At 39.0% G+C, this 18,921-nt stretch overlaps 1 long non-coding RNA gene across 1 annotated transcript in view; it reads right to left on the bottom strand.

Moving 5' to 3' along the window:
• Window positions 1-16,312, bottom strand: part of LOC138067507 (uncharacterized) — a 76,955-nt gene extending 60,643 nt beyond the window's left edge. The window contains exon 1 of the long non-coding RNA XR_011141598.1: window positions 16,274-16,312. This is a non-coding gene — a long non-coding RNA (uncharacterized lncRNA). The remainder of the gene's footprint in view (window positions 1-16,273) is intronic.
• Window positions 16,313-18,921: the final 2,609 nt, after the last annotated feature.

The following is an 18,921-nucleotide window of genomic DNA, read 5'->3' as shown; positions in this document are numbered from 1 at the left end:
TTAAAAGCACTTGACCCAGCGTATACCTATTTTTCAATGAGTTTTCACCCTACTCTCTCTTTCTGTAAGCCATAAGCCTCTGATATGAAATACAGACTCGTACAGGTATAACAATTAGGTTAGTGATGCTGTAATTTTTCCATTCCAGGTGGTCTCCCTATTTCAAATTTAGGCACGTGATTCTTTCTTCCATGCTTCTGGAAGAAAATTCCAAATGAACAAAGTCTGTGTATACGACCTTTTAGCCAATTTATTCTGCCTTCAATAATTATGCAGAAGCACAGTCAATACCAGCTACCTGGTTGTATTTCTGTTTCTCTTTGGAGTATCATCCTTCCACTTCACAAAACTATTTCTTATTTCTTTGCTCTTCGCAGAACATACCATTTATAGTATCATCCTTCATTGTGTCAATGAGAACAAATATACTGATAAGGGCAATATTTTACCATCTCCCTTTTATCCTCACAGAGTTTCAAAGGCAATGACAGATGACAGCTATCACACACCCTAAATTTATTTTTCATTTAACACCTTATAGTCTTTCTATCATTTTAAGAGAACGTGAACCTGAGAAACTCTTTGGCCATCTCAGCATCTGCAAGACTGAAATGTTTATGTGATGATCTTTTAGTTATTCCATGATATGTTGGAAGACTCTTTTTAAGTTCAAACAATTCGCACGCTAAATTCCCAGTTTGTTCCATAAGTCACACTGGCGTTATTTGTCCTTTTCTGAGGACCAAGAATTTCTTCACAATACTGCTTTACTTTATGGACAATTCCCAGTCTCAAGGTCTGGTGCCTCCTCCTATTCTTCACAAGTCTTGTATCAGTTTAAGGAATTCAGGTGGCAAGCAGACACAAAAAAAAAGGATACACATTCTCTAATAGTTACTTCTCCAATAACTACTTCCAAACATAAAGAATAAAGCAGAAAGACGACTGGGCCACCTGCCCCCACTATCTTTCAGAGAACTATATATGTGAGCATACTCAAGAGTGTTGTGCTGTTGGCAAAGACAAACATTTGTTCCAACTTGTAATATCATTTCATCTGCCCACAACATTTTATCAACATGATGTCTCAGAAAACTTAGCCAGATAACTATAATTACTTCCCTTTATTGCAAAATCTGTACATTCTCCTTCTGGAATAATGGAATTTGTCTTTTCTCCTCCTACTGGTTTTGCTTATATTCAATGTTTTTACTTCTTCTTCCTCACCCCCACTCCCTCACCCTGGTGAACTAGATAGCTTCTATTTTCATCACTTCTGAGTACCCTTTCACTAGAATATCTTATTTTCCTATCTTTTGTGTTATACTGGGGGTAGAAGCAGTGAGATTTTTTTTAAAGGGATCTAAAAGCCCACACTTTTAACTGAGCTTTCATACTGTCTCCAGTCATTCAGGCTTATAAAATAATGTTTTTAATTTGGCCATTCTAAGAAAGAATCAGCAAACCATATTTACGAAAGCTCTAGTAAACAACTTTAAATAGCGTTCTAATTTTTTTTTTGCTGTTTGAAATCTGCTGCTAAGAATTATAAGTATGTACCAGCATGTTTAAATTTTGCAAACTATTAAGGGGACCTAGAAGAGATGCAGACAATCTTTAGATAAGGTTATAGCTACCAGGTTGGGAAACAGGAGGCAGATATCGACCATGTAGAAAAACACGGTCAGGAAATGAAACAAAGGTGGATTCCTGAATTGACGGAGAAGGAAGGAACGTCAGCAGAGGTCAGAAAAACAAGGGGTTAAGTAGGGCCAAGAGAAAGGTCACTTTGCAGGAAGAGCAGGAGGGCCTGTCAGAAGTCTAGGTCCAGAAGAGAAGGGGCAGAACCTAGAATTAAGAAGCAAGCAAGCTGACAGAATCAGGAATCAGAGCTGATTGCCCAGCTCGTATATGCAACCACTAATTAGCCCAGAGGGACTGACGGGGTAAATCCTGGGCCACTGTGAATTAGGCAGGCTCACAGGCCAGTTTACAACTGCTTGGGCTTGTCAGGCTTTCTGCTGTCCAAACTGGAGCCCAGCTGATGACCTGAGAGTTTGGTTTTCCAGCTGCAATCTAACAAGGGCTATAGCAATCTTTAAATAAATCACTTGGCTTTCAGAAGTGCTGAGCAAACACTGCTTCAGCTTCACTCACACACTGAAAGCTTCCTTCACTTCCAATGAAGATTTTACAAATTTAAGGCACAGACCAAAATACTGAAAGTTGAAAAAAGGAGTTGCAGTGGGATATTACATTCAATTAACCATAAACAATGTTTGGGATCCCTCTGTAAGTTGCCCATTTCACACCCCTGAATAAATGCAATTGACAAAACTAAAAAACAATCCCTAAGGATAAAACATTTATTTATAATAATCTCTATAGCATTAAACTCTCAGTGTATGATATTTGTGGACTGAATAATTAGCAGGGGAAAGAAAAGCCAGATTAAAATTTGCAAAATAAAAATTGATTGACGTAGACTACTGTGGGCAATAGAAGGTTTTAGAATGCTGCAACTACCCTAAGTGCTCCCCACGCAGTGTTAAGTGCTGTGAAGAATGGTATCTGATAGAGTAAGATTAGATGCAGTTCTAGTCTCTGGATTGCAGTTAACTATTTGCTCTTCCCAGAAAGCTCTGAGAGGTAGTATTGTTACAGCTCATAAGCTGCCTGCCACCAAGTGGCTTGAATCTTATGTGGAAAGCATAAACATGTCCACTGGGACATGTTTATCAGACTTTGTCAAAGAAATTATTCCATCTAGAATCTCTGGTCCTCTAGAAAATGAGTACTGTAAGCATGAAATACATGTCATATGCAGTTACACCTAGACAGAATCAAGTCACAGGTTAAATCAGATAGCTGAAGCATAAGAGGTCAGAAACCTTTAATAAACATAGACATCTAATACACTAATATTTAACTGAGAGAGTAATTGCCTGCTGATGATCTCCATCGGTTTGATGCAATAACATATGGTTTTTGTTGTAGGCTCTAGCCTATAGGGGAAAAAAAAATCATGTAGCTCAAGCCACAAGTACATGACTACCTCAGACATGTTTAGTCAATTTCTTAGACCAAAGCAGAAGAGAGCAGGAATCCATAGTTTGTCTGGTAGTTCAGTACAACAAAAACACAGAAGATAGAAAGCAATCTCTGATTCACAGATTGGTAAAGGATGACTTTGAAACGGACTAAGAAGAGTACAACACCCTTCTAAGACATACCTGGCTTTGAGTAAAATAATTCTCTACAAAGGTGTTTTAAAATTGCAGCCCCAGCTTCAATCAAGTGCATCTTGATGTAACAGGAATACAGTTCAGAGGAACTCAAGTGACAAAGTGCCAGAGAATGTTTTACATAAGAGAATCACAGCATGAGGAGACTTGCTAAGAACTCTGCTGGTAGGACTCAAGGAAGAACTGAGCAACTTTAATAAGAAGATCAGGGTTAAATGAAAGCAAAATAAAAAAGAAGAAGAAAAGAAAGGCCAATGTAATAGAAATCTTATCGGACTACAAAGGCTGAAGAGATGAAAGGCAAAAGGAATTTCATGTGTTTTCTGCCTTCTTGTTTTTGGTCTCGGATGCACTGGCGTTTCTCCGCAAATGTCAGCGAGTCAGAAAGCAAATCAAAAGAAACAGCTCTGATCTGGGTTGCGTGCTTTTGAAAAGGAACAGATCTACAGAGGATGTAATGTGGCACATCAGGCCACCCGGATAATGAGGGGCAGCAGATGAGAAAGAGGATGAATTATGTGAGCTCCTAAATGAGAAGGCTGGTAGAAGAGAGGAATCTGTTTTGCTGGAGCTTTTATTAGGAATCACACTTGTGTAACAGCACTTTGGGCCTTAGCTTTGGTTCACTCTTTCCTGCATAGAACGAGTGACGATGGACAAGAGACCTTAAGGAGCTAACCTCTGAATGAGAGATATGGATAGCTGCACTCTCCTCAAACTGTTTCCAGAAAGCTTGCAAAACACTGAACCGAGGTCCATTTTTGGCCTACAATTTGCTAGAGCTTCAGAGAATATTGTGAAGTGAAAAGAAACTACCTAAGTGTTATGATTTGTAAGCTACATCTAAAAATGCTGATGTATCTTTTAAGATCATCAACTGGTTCAAGAATTTCTTTTGACCTCCAGAGAATTTTGTCTTAAACCGTAACAAGTGAACAAGTTAGACCCATAGATAAATGTAACAATAAATGTTTTTTTTTTTTGCTGAAGTAAAAAAGCAAAATAAAAAGAAAAGAGGAAAAAAAGTGAAATAAATACCTAAGTTGATAGAATTTTAAACAAGCTTTTGAAATTTGTTCAAAAACTTTATTATAGTTAGACAGTAAGTTTCTTATGCAAGTTCGGGAGAGATGTGCATTAGTGTAATTACTCTGATGAATAAATAAAGGGCTCACAAGAGCAAGTTGAAACATAGCATTCAAAGGAATGGCCATGGTCTCTTTTATTTATGTTTTAGCAACACAGTCTCTCTACCCTTACAATGAAATAAAAACAGGATGGATAGGCAAGCAAGCACTATTTGTTAACCTATGAGGAAGAACAAACTAATCCCTGCAATGCTGCTGCTGCAGTTTTTCTCCCTGAACTTTGTGTTTTATTTCCACTAATATTCGTGTAACTACACTTACCAAGCAAAGTGAATTTCATTCCTGGGTGCTGGTATTCAGAGAGTGAGTTTTACACTTACTCATATGAATGTTCACACTATTCAAAATGATGAAGGAATTGAAAAAGAATCATCTGACTTAATTTACAGTTAATCACTTAAGCTCAAATTACCAAAATAATAAAGCAGAAAAATTATGTTCATCTCTATAAAATTATTAGATCTTTTTGATTGCAAATACATTTAGTGAAGTCATGTAGAACATAGGTCATTGAAACAAATCAAGTTCCTCACTGGCTAACTATTAGCTTTACGTTAATTATTGCACAAAGCTCATATTAGTAAGTGGAACACTATGACAACTGGACAAGAAAAAGGATGGGTCAAGTTACCTAAGGATAAATACCAACCTTAAATTTTGACCAGTGCTTGACTAGCTGCACTATGAGTTTCTTCAGAAAGTTGGTTTTCTTTAAGTTTCATATTATTCTGCTACCTATTTTTATTGAGAGCCACAAATGGAAACACTGGAAAACAGAACATACTCAAAAAACACATGAATCAGGCTATTCCTCTTCTGTTTCAAAGCCAGAGGTGCCAAAAATCTCAAAGGAAAGTCTGTTCTAATGAGATTTCTCCTCCAAAGATTTTTGGATGTACTTGAATGCACATTTGAACCCTTCAGGGTCTATCTGATCAGGAATGAAGTGCTGGGCAACCTTCATATTCTCATGAGGCCAAGTCATGACCTGGAACATCTTGTTGTGCTAGAAGTGACAAAGCAATGAAACTAACAGCTTTACTAGAATTAAAAGGCTGCAACTGAATCAGGAAAAATTCAAGATAATTAATTGGAGCTTAGTAACTTTATCAGGGTGTTTAGTACCATATCTCAACTGCTGTTGCAGTTCCACAAAAGCAAAAGATATAAATTTCATGTATAATAAATGAAGGAGCAATCTCTCTTTATCTGGACACATTGACATCTATGCTGACTTTCATTTGGGGATATAAGATTAAGATGCCAACTGAATGATAGAGTGACCTTAAATCGAGTGAGCCAGGGCAGAGTAAATTGACAGAAATACACAACAGTTTTGCAGAAAGCAGAGAGGATTTGCTGGCTGACAGCTTTTAAGCACAGCAGCTTTCTAGGCACTAGGGAATTGTATATTTTGCTGTTGCTTCCGCATGTTGCTGCTTTAGTCATTTAAATTGCTGTGCAAAATGGTAAACATTTGCGAGTGAAACATTCCAGGAATATAGCATCTGAACCCATTTTCTCCCTCTCAGAAGCAGAATAAATTACAACATAAGTGCAACCTGTTAACCAATCTAAAGTCTCTGTAATACCACAGAGACATGAGCCTTACCTACAACTGGAAAATATGCTCTCATTCTGACCAAAAAGCTCCAGCTGAAAAGCACTGTGGGAAACTCAGATGATAGTGGGCAGTGATTTGGGGGACTAATGCAGATTGGCAGGTTGAGCTGAAGATGAGCTTTCAGACAAGCTGAGCATACCACCTAGGTTTCACAGGCTTATGAAAGTTTGGCCATTGGTTAGGGGCTGCTAAGAGGGAGGGAGATTTCTCCATCACCTTTTTCTTATCTATTCTCCTAAATAACACTAGGAACATAGCAGCATCCCTCATCCATGGAGCTAGCTCTGCAGTTCCCATGAAGACAAAGTATAATTAATTATTAAGTGATTGAAAGGGACATGAATAACAGAAAGGAAGGTGCCTTCTCCTGTCCCATTTTCTTAAGAATTCCAGTCACTGTAGTGTGCATTGCCAAGCTTATTTTTTTAGCAGCTAATACAGTTTGTCTCATTTCAATTCTGGTCCCTACAAATTTCAGATTTCAGATTAAAAAACAGCAATGCCAAGAGCTGAGAAGACGTTAATAAGGGTAATGAAATGGGAGGCATAAGAGCAGATTGGGGCGCAGGCAGAGTGTTGAACAGTGCTGCACTGCATGCTGAACAGTTGTGTGCTGCCTGCTGGCTGGCTGTGCTTCAGGTAAAGAGATGCTACAACTTACAGATGTCATCACTGGCCTCATTGAGATGAATGAAGAGAAACAACTATGGATAGAATTTGGTTTATTGTTTGAAAAGCCCAAGGGCTTTCTGCAAGGAAATGCAGTGTTATGTTAGATATAAACAATAAAAGACCCTGTACTGTTGGTCTCTTCTACGTACTTGCAACATCTTTGCTACATACTGTATTCCTTCCTTTGGTCTCTACAACAACCCTTACCATCATTATCATCATCATCTTACTGAGCAGCATCCTGTGTTTCTGAGCCAAAGATGATGGGTTTTGTTAGCAGTTCTGTATTTCTGGAGCAGACAGGGGTTGGTAGTGTTTTTGTAGATTTGTTTGGCTAAAGATTGTCATGTTACTCCAGAGAGATAGATGAGTTTTTTTTTTCCTTCCTTCCTTCCCAATCCCTCCCCCCATCATGAATTACTTGCTGAAAGTTTTTGATAGTATGAAACATAAGCCCAGAGCAGATTTTAGTTGGTACTCAGTACTGATCTCTTATCTTCATTAATTAGAAGTAGGCAAAAACCAAAAGAAAAATAATCCAAACATACTATTTGGATGTTTGTACTAATTCCTTTCACCTGTGTTTATCCTTTGGCAGCATTGCCCTGAACAAGGCCCTTATCAGAGTCAGTCATGAAAAAAGCTGATTTCTAGTCAATAGCACAAATTGCTTCAAATTAAAGTTACAATTTACCATCACTAGTATTCACACTAAAACTCAGTTTCTGCTGCTGATCTAAGGTATAGAAATAAAGTCACCTGCACCTCAAATGAACCAGTTGGAATTCTGATTTCAGCATATATGAATCAACTCACTGGGAATAAGCTTTAAAACAAGAATCACAGAAACTAGCCGTGAAGGAATATAAAAAACAGATCTACTTCAGAAACTTTCAAACATAAAAGATGAGAGATTCACTGAACACGGTCTTCATTTTAAGCAATCATGCAGAGAAGAAAGGCTTTGCAGAGGATCCGCTGAAGGTCTGGGTCCCTAATTAGTTCAACAGATTTTTGCACAGCGACGAGCACAGGCCAGAAGGATGCCAGATGGGAGCAGTAGTCAGGCAGCTGATACAATTAGTGTATGACAACACTTCCACAACACGGAACCAAGTCAGAGCCAAATAGCTGTTGGTATTCATTGCAAAGAACAAATACAACAACCTGAAGGAGGAACTGTAAATCCTGATGGACAATAAACTGCATTCTTGTAAACATAAGAAAAGCATAAAGGCACAGTAAGTATGACTGGACATTGCACTGAAGAGCTTGAGCTGTTCAGAAAAGACAGCCAGCAGTAAAGAAATAGGAAGTGATACACAAATAAAACAAAATTCTGTTCAAGTCAAATGAAGAGGAAGAAGCATATAAGCAGTCAGAAATGTGGTGCCATTATTTAAAAAAGAGGAGAAAAGTGATCTTGGCAAGTACAGGGCTTGACCTCAGTTGGAAAAAAATATGAAAGAATGAATATTAGCACATATAAAATATAGTGAAAGACAATCTGGTATTATTACTTATTATGGTAGCTGATTTTCTAGGGGAATTTGGGAAGATCTAATCCATCGGACTTCAGAAAAGCATTCAGTGCAGTCCCAGATAGGGAACATTGTTTAGGATGAAGGAGATGTGGTATAGTTCTGAACTGCAAGATGAGTAAAGTAGCAGCTAATGATACTGTGAAAGAGAACAGTTAGTGATTAAAGTTTTACAGAAGTTGCATGAAATTTTTTAATAAACAGGACACAAGGAGGAGGAATACTAATGGTTCTGGTGACAGAAAACAGAGAAGCATTGTCAACATAAATGAAAGTCTTTCTGGAAGCCCTTGTTGCTGATAATTGTCAAAAAGCATTGAAAAAAGGTGTTTCATAGGAGAGCTATGCTTTTAGGCACTCTAGGTTTGTACCAGAACTAGGATTCTGTTATTAAATGGACAATCATCACTTAGAAGTGATAAAAAAAAGCACAAGTCTGAGAGTATTAGCACATCACTGTAGATACCAAGAAATGTAACTTTGAGCATGACAAACTCAGCTCCAGGATATGTACAAGGCAAAGTATTTCCAGTGAAATGTGATGGAATTGTACAATGTTATTGTACAAGGCAATAGCAGAATGAAGTAATTCTACTCATTCATGTTCAAGAAAAAAATAATTTAAATCAGAACAGAGAAAAAGAGTGTTCCCGAAGGGAAAGAAATAGTTGTGTTACAAAAGGCAACTGTCCAAGCAAAATGCAATGATTAAGAGCGAAAATGCTCTCTGTTACCATAAAGAGGAGGAAAATTAGCCATTCTAAAGAACATATAAGTAGTACATATGAACTAGCAAAAAACACAGTTGGCCCAGAAATAAGAAAAGAAATTTAACCATTAAATCATTGAGGCTCTTAAACAGCCAGAAGTTGGAAAGAAGGCCAGAAAAATTGCCTAGGTTTAAGATAGAGTTAATAACAGTATGATATATACAACAGTGTGATGTATTTTAGATTTCAAAGGTGCTAAGTGCTTGCTCCTTGCCCTAGTTTGAGTGTTCTCCCTCATTCCTCCAGGCCGGCCTCGCTACAGCTAGCCTGTTTGCATAGCATCAGCTCCGGGTAGGGGCTCTCTCACATCCAGCCTGTGCTGATGCACTGACTGCTGATCTCACTGCTTGTATCAGGATCCTGTCATCATCTAAAAAGCCTGTTATCAGTGACCCTTTAAAGAGTAATTTAAAAACTCAGGGAACCAGAAACATTACAGAGGCAGCGTGTAGGATGGGACTAGATGCTGCAGCTTTGATCAGAATCTTAAATTTGACTACAGGACAACACTGGTTTATTCCAGAGGGTTAATAACAAGCTGTTGTATAGAAGAGACTTCTGTTTGCAGAGAAATAGATATTAATACATATGTTCATGTTTCTCTTATTAAAAGATATTCTTGAATGTAAGCAGGGAAAGGACTAGACTGGAATCAATGCTATATTTGCTGTGTTCTTGATTAGAGCCACCAAGATCCAAAGCAGGACAGATCTCTCCATCAAACACCACAGTAACATGAAACTTGAATTTTAGGCAGAAAATAGATTCATCCATTTTCAAAGAATAAGCTCTGCCTTGTAAATTAAAGAGTACCTCTGCTGTTGAGGGGCTATGACAGGCAGCTGAGCAGTCCAGGTCTCTCCTACTAAAAGACTTAACACTACATACCACTCGCAGTAGAGACTGATGATCATCTGCTAACTGCAATGATTTGGTAAGAGGGCTCGCAAAATCTTTGTCTGTTTTCTGGCACATTAACTGGAGTGAGTTACACGCCAAACCATCATAACAGCCAGAGAAGTCTCTCTGATGGCCACTATAAACAGTTGCACTGAATTCTTGCTCATTTTTCCCTGTGAAAGAAAACCACTCATTCTGGACCATCACAAATCCTTTTCTCTTAGAGCAGCTCTGCATGACTCACAGCCTGCAACAGGGGAACTACTGCAGCTCCCCAAGGAGCTCCATGAGAATTTCCCTGGAAGTAAGGCTCCTTAGTACTGAGAGAACATGACCTGCAGTGCCACAACCCACAGCTCCCCTCGAGCAGAGTGGGTGTAAGATAAGTAACCTCAGCCACCAGTGCAGGAGCTCTTTCTCTCTTCAGTAAGCGGTCGTGAGCCCACTCACCTCAGTAAGGTCTACAGTAACCCTATGTATTCAGGAGATATAATGTGCAGGGAAGAAACTGAGATTGCAAACCCCAAGGGAAAAAAGGTAAAAAAAACAGGAAAGCCCAGCTTAACAAAAAGACCACAAGGTCAACAGTTACAAAAGCTGTATTAGAAGAAACTCCTTCTGACAGCATACCACCCATAGCTTGGGAAGTGAAGGAACTTAGAATTCTATGTACATGGTAGAATATTCTAGGTTCAGATATGTGCAAAAACAAAGTCCTGAAATCCCCGAAGATTCTTTCAAAATTTAAATTATTTTCCATTGTCAGCCCAACTTCTAAGCAATTTCATCCAGCATCCACTGCAGCTCTGGCTTGCCTAAGTCTTGAAAGAGTGCCCATGTGTTTTCACTTTCCACACCTATTATGTACAGCAGAATCACCATTTAATAACTTCATTAAACTCTGTAAAATTCTTAACTAGTTGAATGATTAATTTAATCTGAAAGTTAATAAAAATCTCTTTGCTAGGAAATAAGGCATGCTGAGTTATTTGGTGGTCCTGATTCCACAATTCCCATCACATACCATTTTTTTTGATCAAGATCCTTTCCAACATAATTAGAGGATGAAGGAAGATGTGAAAATTATATTAATTGAAAGGCATTTTCAAAGTCAGTTGGTGCTAATGAGTCCAGCAAGAAAAACTAGAGCCAGCTATAAAAGTAAAACAGCATGACACTTAACCCTTTGCTAAGGATGGTAATTAGGAAGAAGGTCAGGCTTAGTATTAATGAGGTGGCATTTTTATTTCAGTGAGATTAAGTTTAACAAGGCAATTGGTCCAGTGTAGGGAGGAACAGTTGCTAAGTACCATACAAAGCAACACAGAGGTGGATGCAAAGTCGCCCACTCAGGAAATGCTAATGACCACACAGTCACTCCAGCCTCTTAGAAATCTGTGGCACAGGGATACCTCTGGGAGTTTCAAAAGTAGATGAATGATTAAGGAAGCTAAATCCCTGAGCTTGTTATCTAAAGTCACTTGGGCACTCTCAAAAATCATAGCTTAATTCTACTCTCCACCATAAGCATTTAAATGGACAACGCAGAGGTAAAACACTAGTAGTCCTTCCCTTCACCCAGTGCAACCGGTAGACCCAAACTTTGCCACAGCACTCAAGCAAGTCAAATTGCACTGTGTAGCCTGTGATGGAGGACATGTCTAATTGCCCTTGTCCTGGCAAGGTAAGTTCAGCATCTTCATCCATAAGATGATTTTATATTAACAGGCATGCTAGTTTCTAACTATCTGCATAATTTCTTGCCTCTTCAACAGTCAGGGGAAAAAACAAACACACACAAACAAAAACAAACAAATCCACCACAACCCACCTTTGGAGTGAAGATAAACATTATTAAAATTAACCCTACAGACTCTCTCCTCCTACTACTGTTACTCGCTTCACCAATTAGAATCACAGAATGGTTGAGGTTGGAAGGGACCTCTGGAGATCATCTAGTCCAACCTCCCTGCTCAAGCAGGGTCACCTAGAGCATATTGCCCAGGATCACATCCAGATGGGTTTTGAATATCTCCAGGGAAGGAGACTCCACTACCTCTCCGGGCAACCTCTTCCAATGCTCTGTCACCCTCACAGGGAAGAAGTTTTTCCTCATGTTCAGATGGAACTGCCTGTGTTTTAGTTTCTGCCCATTGCCTCTTGTCCTGTCACTGGGCACCACGGAGAAGAGGCTGGCCTCATCCTCCTGACATTCCCCCTTCAGATACTTGTACACATTTATGAGATCCCCTCTCAATCTTCTCTTCTCCAGGCTGAACAGGCCCAGCTCTCAACACTGCATCTGATTTTTCCTACTAAGTGTATTTATGGCTTGGTGATGGGGTAGTGCAGACTTCATCCTTCATTCCTCCTCCCCACTATGAATGTCTCCCTACTCTTGCATAGAGGGTCCTACCAAGCAGCACGTATCTGACATCAGACACTCTCCCAAGCAGGCAAGTGCACCCCAGTGAAAGTGGTGTTTGAAACTAGCATGTTCCTCAGGTGGGGATTTCTATTGCCATTCTTTGTCTACCACTTCAGTACTCAGAGTCGCTTTGAAATCTCTTTGCTCACAGTTCCTTGCTCTCTATACCACAAAGCATATGTCAGGCCCACATCCTCACAGACATCATCCTTCTTGTCATCCACTTCAGAATGAACAGGACAATCAACAGGGAAATTGAGGAAAAACAGTCTGCTTTGACATATCAATATTTGGGTCTGGGAATGGTGTGGTATTTAGGAAAGTGGTGCTCTGTCCCTCTGTTTTAGTATCTTGCTGCTTTTCGGCAAGCATTGTACCTCGGCAGTCATTTAGGAACCCTAAGATGTTTTCAAATACCAAATTATTAGCAAATGTGCTATCAAATATAGCCTTATATTCCTGAATTATTAGTTCCAGTACCATCTAGACTGAGATAAAACTTCTCATTATAGAATGGTTGTTTGGAAACCTAAACACAACAAATCTTTTCCTAGGGGGCAAGCATCTGCATTACAGGCATGAGTATTAGAGCTGGTACTTTTATCGGCAGTCTCAGCATAGAGACCTTGCTTAGTATAGCATTAAGCTGTCTAGATGGGCTGAATTCTGACTCTCAGAACTGGTCTTCACAAATCAAACCCACAACAGTATCACAAAAGTTTCAGAGAAAATCCAGAAGTAATGAAGGTTAATGCGCTAATAAGCCATTTGTTACCAGCAGTAATTGACCAACTGTGAGAAAATTACATTGTAAAAATTGCACTGAAAATTACATCCCCATGGATGCTGGGGAAAACATACAGCAGGACAGAAACAGCATCTATGTATACAGCAGTGATAACAGACTCCAGAATTTGTTCCTTAATTTCTTTCTGACTATTTTTCCAAATAATCAGAGTAGACTTCTAGCTTGGTGGCACAACAATTAAGACGTAGACATTGTTAAACGTGAACACATGACTTTGAGGTCAAAATCTGCCTTGTATGTTAAAAGTACAGTAGTTACATTCTGTCACATTTTCAATTTCATGAATGTAGAGTTTTCAGCTACTCTGTTCCTGGCACACAAGCCAGATGTGTCAGCTTGCAATGCTTCACACCTCCACCTTCAGCTCCTCTGCAAAAAACACTTCTTGTGGCATAGTGATATCATTCTCTGCATACTAGATAGTGTTGGGGGATTTCATCACAGTTGTCTGAGAAGCTGCTGTAATTTATACACAGGTTTCAGCCACTAGAAAGAGCAACCTTGTATTTCCTAGTGGGAAATACAACCCTCACCCTTTTATGTCCAGTGGAGGCTAGGAGCACTGAGACTTAACTTGGTTCTTTTTACCATATGAAAGCCACAGAAAGCTGGTCTTTTTTTTTTTTTTTTTTTTTAAACCACAGAAAGCTGGCCTTTTTCTTCTTGTACCTTTGTTTGCAATACAGTATCATTAGATTGTTGTCCTGAAGAAGCCTCCCCAGACTGCTCAGCTGATTCCAGTTTAGATCAAGGTGAAGAAGGTATCTCTGTCCCCTATTGGGGTGAGTCACATGCATCTCATCTTCGCAGTTTTGCAGGGAGAAGCAGTCTTTTTTGACTAGGGATGGAATGGGATGGCAGGCTGTCCATTAACAGCCAGTATCATCTGATACAGCAGCCCATCACACTGGCTGATGTGAATGGGATGCAATGACCAAGAACCTGTACATTTCCCTGCTGGCTTTTATATGCTGGAAGAGGATTTATCACTCACACTTAAGAGTCTGATGGTCCAGAATTTGTTTCAGTGACAACAATGCTCAGAGGTGGAAGCTTCCTGAAAAATTATGTCAGAGGAAAGTAGCTAAACCCCCTTTGACAAAAATATGACATAGGATGAAAAGTTGATAATATTTAGTAGAGCTAGGATTTTGGAGGACGTCATGTCTCATTTAATGCTCTGGGAGTTGTGCTGCCCTTGTAACTTGTTCTCATCACCACGTTATTTCATATTCATAATCCCCCCTCGGTCCTGAATTTGTCCCTATCCACTAGAATCCCAGAGGGTGTAGGCAGCCAGCTGCCTACATATCATCTTTCTCTGTTTTAAAAAAAAAAAAAAAAAAAAAAAAAGAGAGAGAAAGAGGGCATAAAAATATAAAAGATAGGGGATAAAATATAGAAAATGCAGCAAGATAGGGGAACCAAAGCAGGCAGTGGATAGTATATCCTTGTCCTTCCTCTACAGCAGATTCTACAACACTGCATCAAACTCTGAGACAGAAACACAAGAGGAGAAAGTTGGGGCTGGCTGTCACCAACAGCACCCAGAAATCAGCAAGATGCATTGTTCTTTGTTATCTGTATCAGATGGATAAGGGTAAGTGAGTGATTGGCAATGACTAATCAGAGTCCATTACCCCATGCACCATAGCCGGACTACGTGACAAACTAAAAGAAAACAGGATCTCAAAGCAAACACAGGAATCCTCTCTACAACAGCCTGTAGTTGTTTACCATGGGTTACAATTCTCTATAGAATCTCCTCTGCCCAGGGGACTTGCTGGTTTGCTGGCTTCTTCGGATAGGCCAACAATTCCTGTATATTAAGCTACAGTAGAAATGAGGACTTTGGGACTCTGTCCTGTTTGGCTTAGGAGTGCCCTGAGTCTAAAAAAAAAAAAAAAAAGGACTCGTAAATTCCAAGTGTGGGAAAAGACAAGTATTTGTGTGAAAAATTCCCCAGTCTCATGTCCTCAAAAGATCAGTTTTCTTGTCCCACTTGCCACTAAAACCAACAAAGTGTGCTTCAACAAAATTTCAGGGTCTTTGGCCTTCCTCCTGTCCCCATTTTTCTTGTACTTCTATTTGCAAATTAAATGCAACAGATATTGAAAAACACTCAGATTTTCTTTCACTGCTTTCTTATCACTTTTCTATACTCCTTTTTGACACTATAGCTTTTCAAAGGGTAAAGTTTTGAAACACTGAGGAGAAAAAAGGAGCAAATAAAAGAGAAATCATTCAGTTGTTCCCTTCTGCTAGCAAAAAGCAGTAAGAAGGAACAACAAGGAGGAAAAAGGAAGAAGTGTAAGTCACCATTTCAACATCTTTAGTTTTCAAAACAGATGTAAGGTATAAAGAGGAGGAAAAAGATCAGTGTTTGAGGAAAGTTTTGTAAATATTTTAAAGATTAGTCTCAACATTTCACATTAAAGACAGTAGTGGAAGTGGACAAAGGCAGGAACAAGGTAGGGCTCTAAAAAGGTGCAATCAGTTAGCACTCTTACAGTAGCAAATAAAAGCAAAGCCATGCAGTTCAGAAGTTTTAAAATATTTGAATAAGAACCAACCTGCCCTTTCAGATTTTCCCAGCAAAATAAGACTGCAATTTCTATTGTTGCAAGAATTAATTTCTCTATAGCACAAAATGAACTATCATTCCATATTTTTACTGAAATTTAAGAATAAATTTATACTCCCTTTTACCTTCTTGTTTGCAACCACTCTGGTAACATAATTCACCTTTCACAGGCATTCATTTGATTCTAAGAAAGAGTACGAGGTTTCTTTTAGAGATTGCTTATCAATAAATGTGTAATAGCATGTAATGAAAGCACATCTCTGAATGAGACAGTTTAAAGTACAAAATTTGCTCAACACAATTACACCCTAAAAATAAACAACCTAACTTTCCCAGTTTAATTCTGAAAAGAATCAGTTTTAAACTAATTAATTTTGGAGACACTGCTAATAAATCTTAATATTTCTCAAGAAGGAATGAATGGCTTGTAGTTTATTTTTTATTAAGCTGTTACCAAGTCCTATGCTAATTAAACCCAGGCATCAATAGCAATTCCTCCAATGTAAGATCTGATAAATGTAAATAATGAAATAAGTAAACAACATTGTGTTACCCTGAAACAAGATGAGCCAGGAGCAAGGAGAGATGCCTGAGGAATTGAGAACTAGAGGGATCTGGGTATGCCTGTCTCATGCAGATTTGTGCAATACTTTATAACGCCTGCTGCATTTTGCATGCATTTCACACCAGCGAATCTCTTGTTAGCGCATTAAGGGTTGGCAGCTGAAGTGCCTTCTGCTAACAAATGGCTTGTGAAAGAACCCCTCTCCTGGGGCTCAGATGAAAAAAGGTACCAAGGGATGAGAGGATCACCAGAGAGAACAGCTGACCCTAAAGGCTTCCTGGAATAGATGCATTCCTCTTCTAGGATAGAAACCCTGCTCCCACATACTCCCCTCACCATGCCCACAGAGATCTTGTTCCTGCTGTGCCAGGAGTTAGTGACAAAACTCTGACCAGCTGCAATGGGAAAGCGGCAGTCTCAGAAACAGCAGAAAAATGGGCTGTCAGGTTTCAAGTGTGTGCATGGGGAAGTTTAACAGATGGATCATATTAGAAATAACAGAGGGCTAGATTTTTAGATCTTTCTCTACTTTCCTTGCAATATATTAACATGCCTTGTTATTTGTATTACAATAATCTCTAGCGATCTCAAATAAGCTGGAGGTCCACTGTATTAAGTATTTTATATAGCAAGAGAGAGGGCCTGAAGATCTGAAAATTTAAAAATATAAGGTAGGCCAAAAGTATTCATTTTTGGAGCTCAGTTAACGCCATAATATTCCCAACGTCTTTACTGATCCATCACCTTTTTCCAGACAAAATTAGCTAACTTATTTTATAAAATGGAAACTGAAGTGTCAAAGTCTGAGGAAGTGATCCATGCTCACGAGAGAAGTTGCAGAGGTAGCAGTAAATGAATCCCACTATAGTAAGACCAATTCTTTAACTGCTTGATAAACACTTCTCTCAGGAACAGTTCAGTTTCCACATTTATTAGTGTGTACCGGTGAGATTTTGGGAGTACCAAAATACTGAATCTGAATACCTGGTCAGGTATATTATGCATCCCATGACAGCGGATGCTGTATATTCAAATAACAAGAGATGCTGAAACAGATTCTGCCCTAAAATAAGGATTTCAAAAAATGTTGCCCTTTTCTTTGTAGCAGAACAACCTTTGAAAAGTCTATGTATGAGCTGACAGACTTAAAGCTTTCCACAAAGCTATGTAACTAAAGCCAGGTTGTGGCTAAAGGCTGTGTAGCCAGGCAGTGGATTTCTGCTGAACACAGAGGACATACATAGTTTTTTCAACGCGTTGCTTTCTACTTGCTGCTCCCTTCCTCTCAGACACAAAAAATCCGTGCTGAGGAACCATGTCTTGCCTGTGGTCAATAATGAAATGAAGCTAGTATTAATCCTCCCTCAGATCACTCTGAAGTTCTGTCTATGCCACAGTTTTTCTGGTAAGAGTTGGATTCCCCCAAGACGGACTCAAGCCAAAAAAAAAAAAAAAAAAAAAAGCATTAGAGAGATTAAAGAAGAGTAGAAAATAAACAGGGCTTTACTTTAGTCTCATGCTACTGTATTGATTTTTGTTCTTTCAGATTTTCCCAGCAAAACAAGATTACTGTAATTCCTGAATTCCTGAAACTCAGCATAGCAACATAAGAACAGCATCATTGCCAAGTTGCCAAAGAGGAGTCAGCAAATGATCCTGAAGACAAGATAGTGCCCAGTCCTGCATTGTATCCTTACTAGTTCTATCTCATGCTAATCACAACTTCATCTTTAAGCTCTTCTCACCTTGTTACTCAGCTTAAAAGTTCTAACACTACTCAGACCTCTCCTAATTAATCAGTGGAAATACACTGGTCTCTGCGTATTATGCGATGGGTCACAATGAAAAAGCCAACATTTTAAGAAATCAATGCAATAACGTACTCAGAATAGACGCAGAAATTCAGCAAGACATATTATCTCCCTCACACACTTCATGTTGATGATTTTACACTCCTGCAAAGATCCTGTGGACTTCATGGAGTGTTGACTTACATGATGCTCTCTCTTGCTTGGAGAGGTAAAATGTTGCTGATCACCTGGATTTGCAGTCTCCTGTCTTTGGGAAAGGGTCAGGGCTCCAGGCTGCCAGCTTCCTCCCAGTTCTTAGCTGGGTAGAGAATGGGAGCTTGATGGAAGCCAGAGGTCACAGGCCAAGGAAGCTGCCACAGATCAATAAGTCTTTCTCCCATAAGAGACAGTCGTCTCTCAGTTCTGAGAGACCTCTAGGACCACAATCCTTGTGCCCACCCTGTTTCACAAATCAAAATGTGCCCTGTCTCTGGTTGTAAATACAAATCCTGAGTTTGCAGGATTATTCTTTAATGAGTACCAGCCATTCTTGGTACAAAAAAGGCCAAAACTAGTGGTGACAGTGCATACACATTTACAAATGGAAGTGAAATGCAGCAAAGGAGAGAGGAGACTAAATGCTTACTGCTCTGATGAACACATCTTTGCTGTACACATTCCAAGAAAATAAAAATTCTCAGATTAACAATCTTAGTATTTAATGTTAGCATAGGAGAGCCGAATTTTTTTTTTTTACAGAAATATTTGGTGGTTTTAGCTTGCTTTTTACCTTTTAACTATACATTCTCTTGGCTTTGTATTTTTAAAATATGTTCAAAGAACTTT

Source organism: Struthio camelus, chromosome 5 (assembly GCF_040807025.1).
Source record: "Struthio camelus isolate bStrCam1 chromosome 5, bStrCam1.hap1, whole genome shotgun sequence".
Lineage (NCBI taxonomy): Eukaryota > Metazoa > Chordata > Aves > Struthioniformes > Struthionidae > Struthio > Struthio camelus.
The sequence above is the reverse complement of the archived record's forward strand: the minus strand, read 5'-3'. Positions and strand labels throughout refer to the sequence as shown.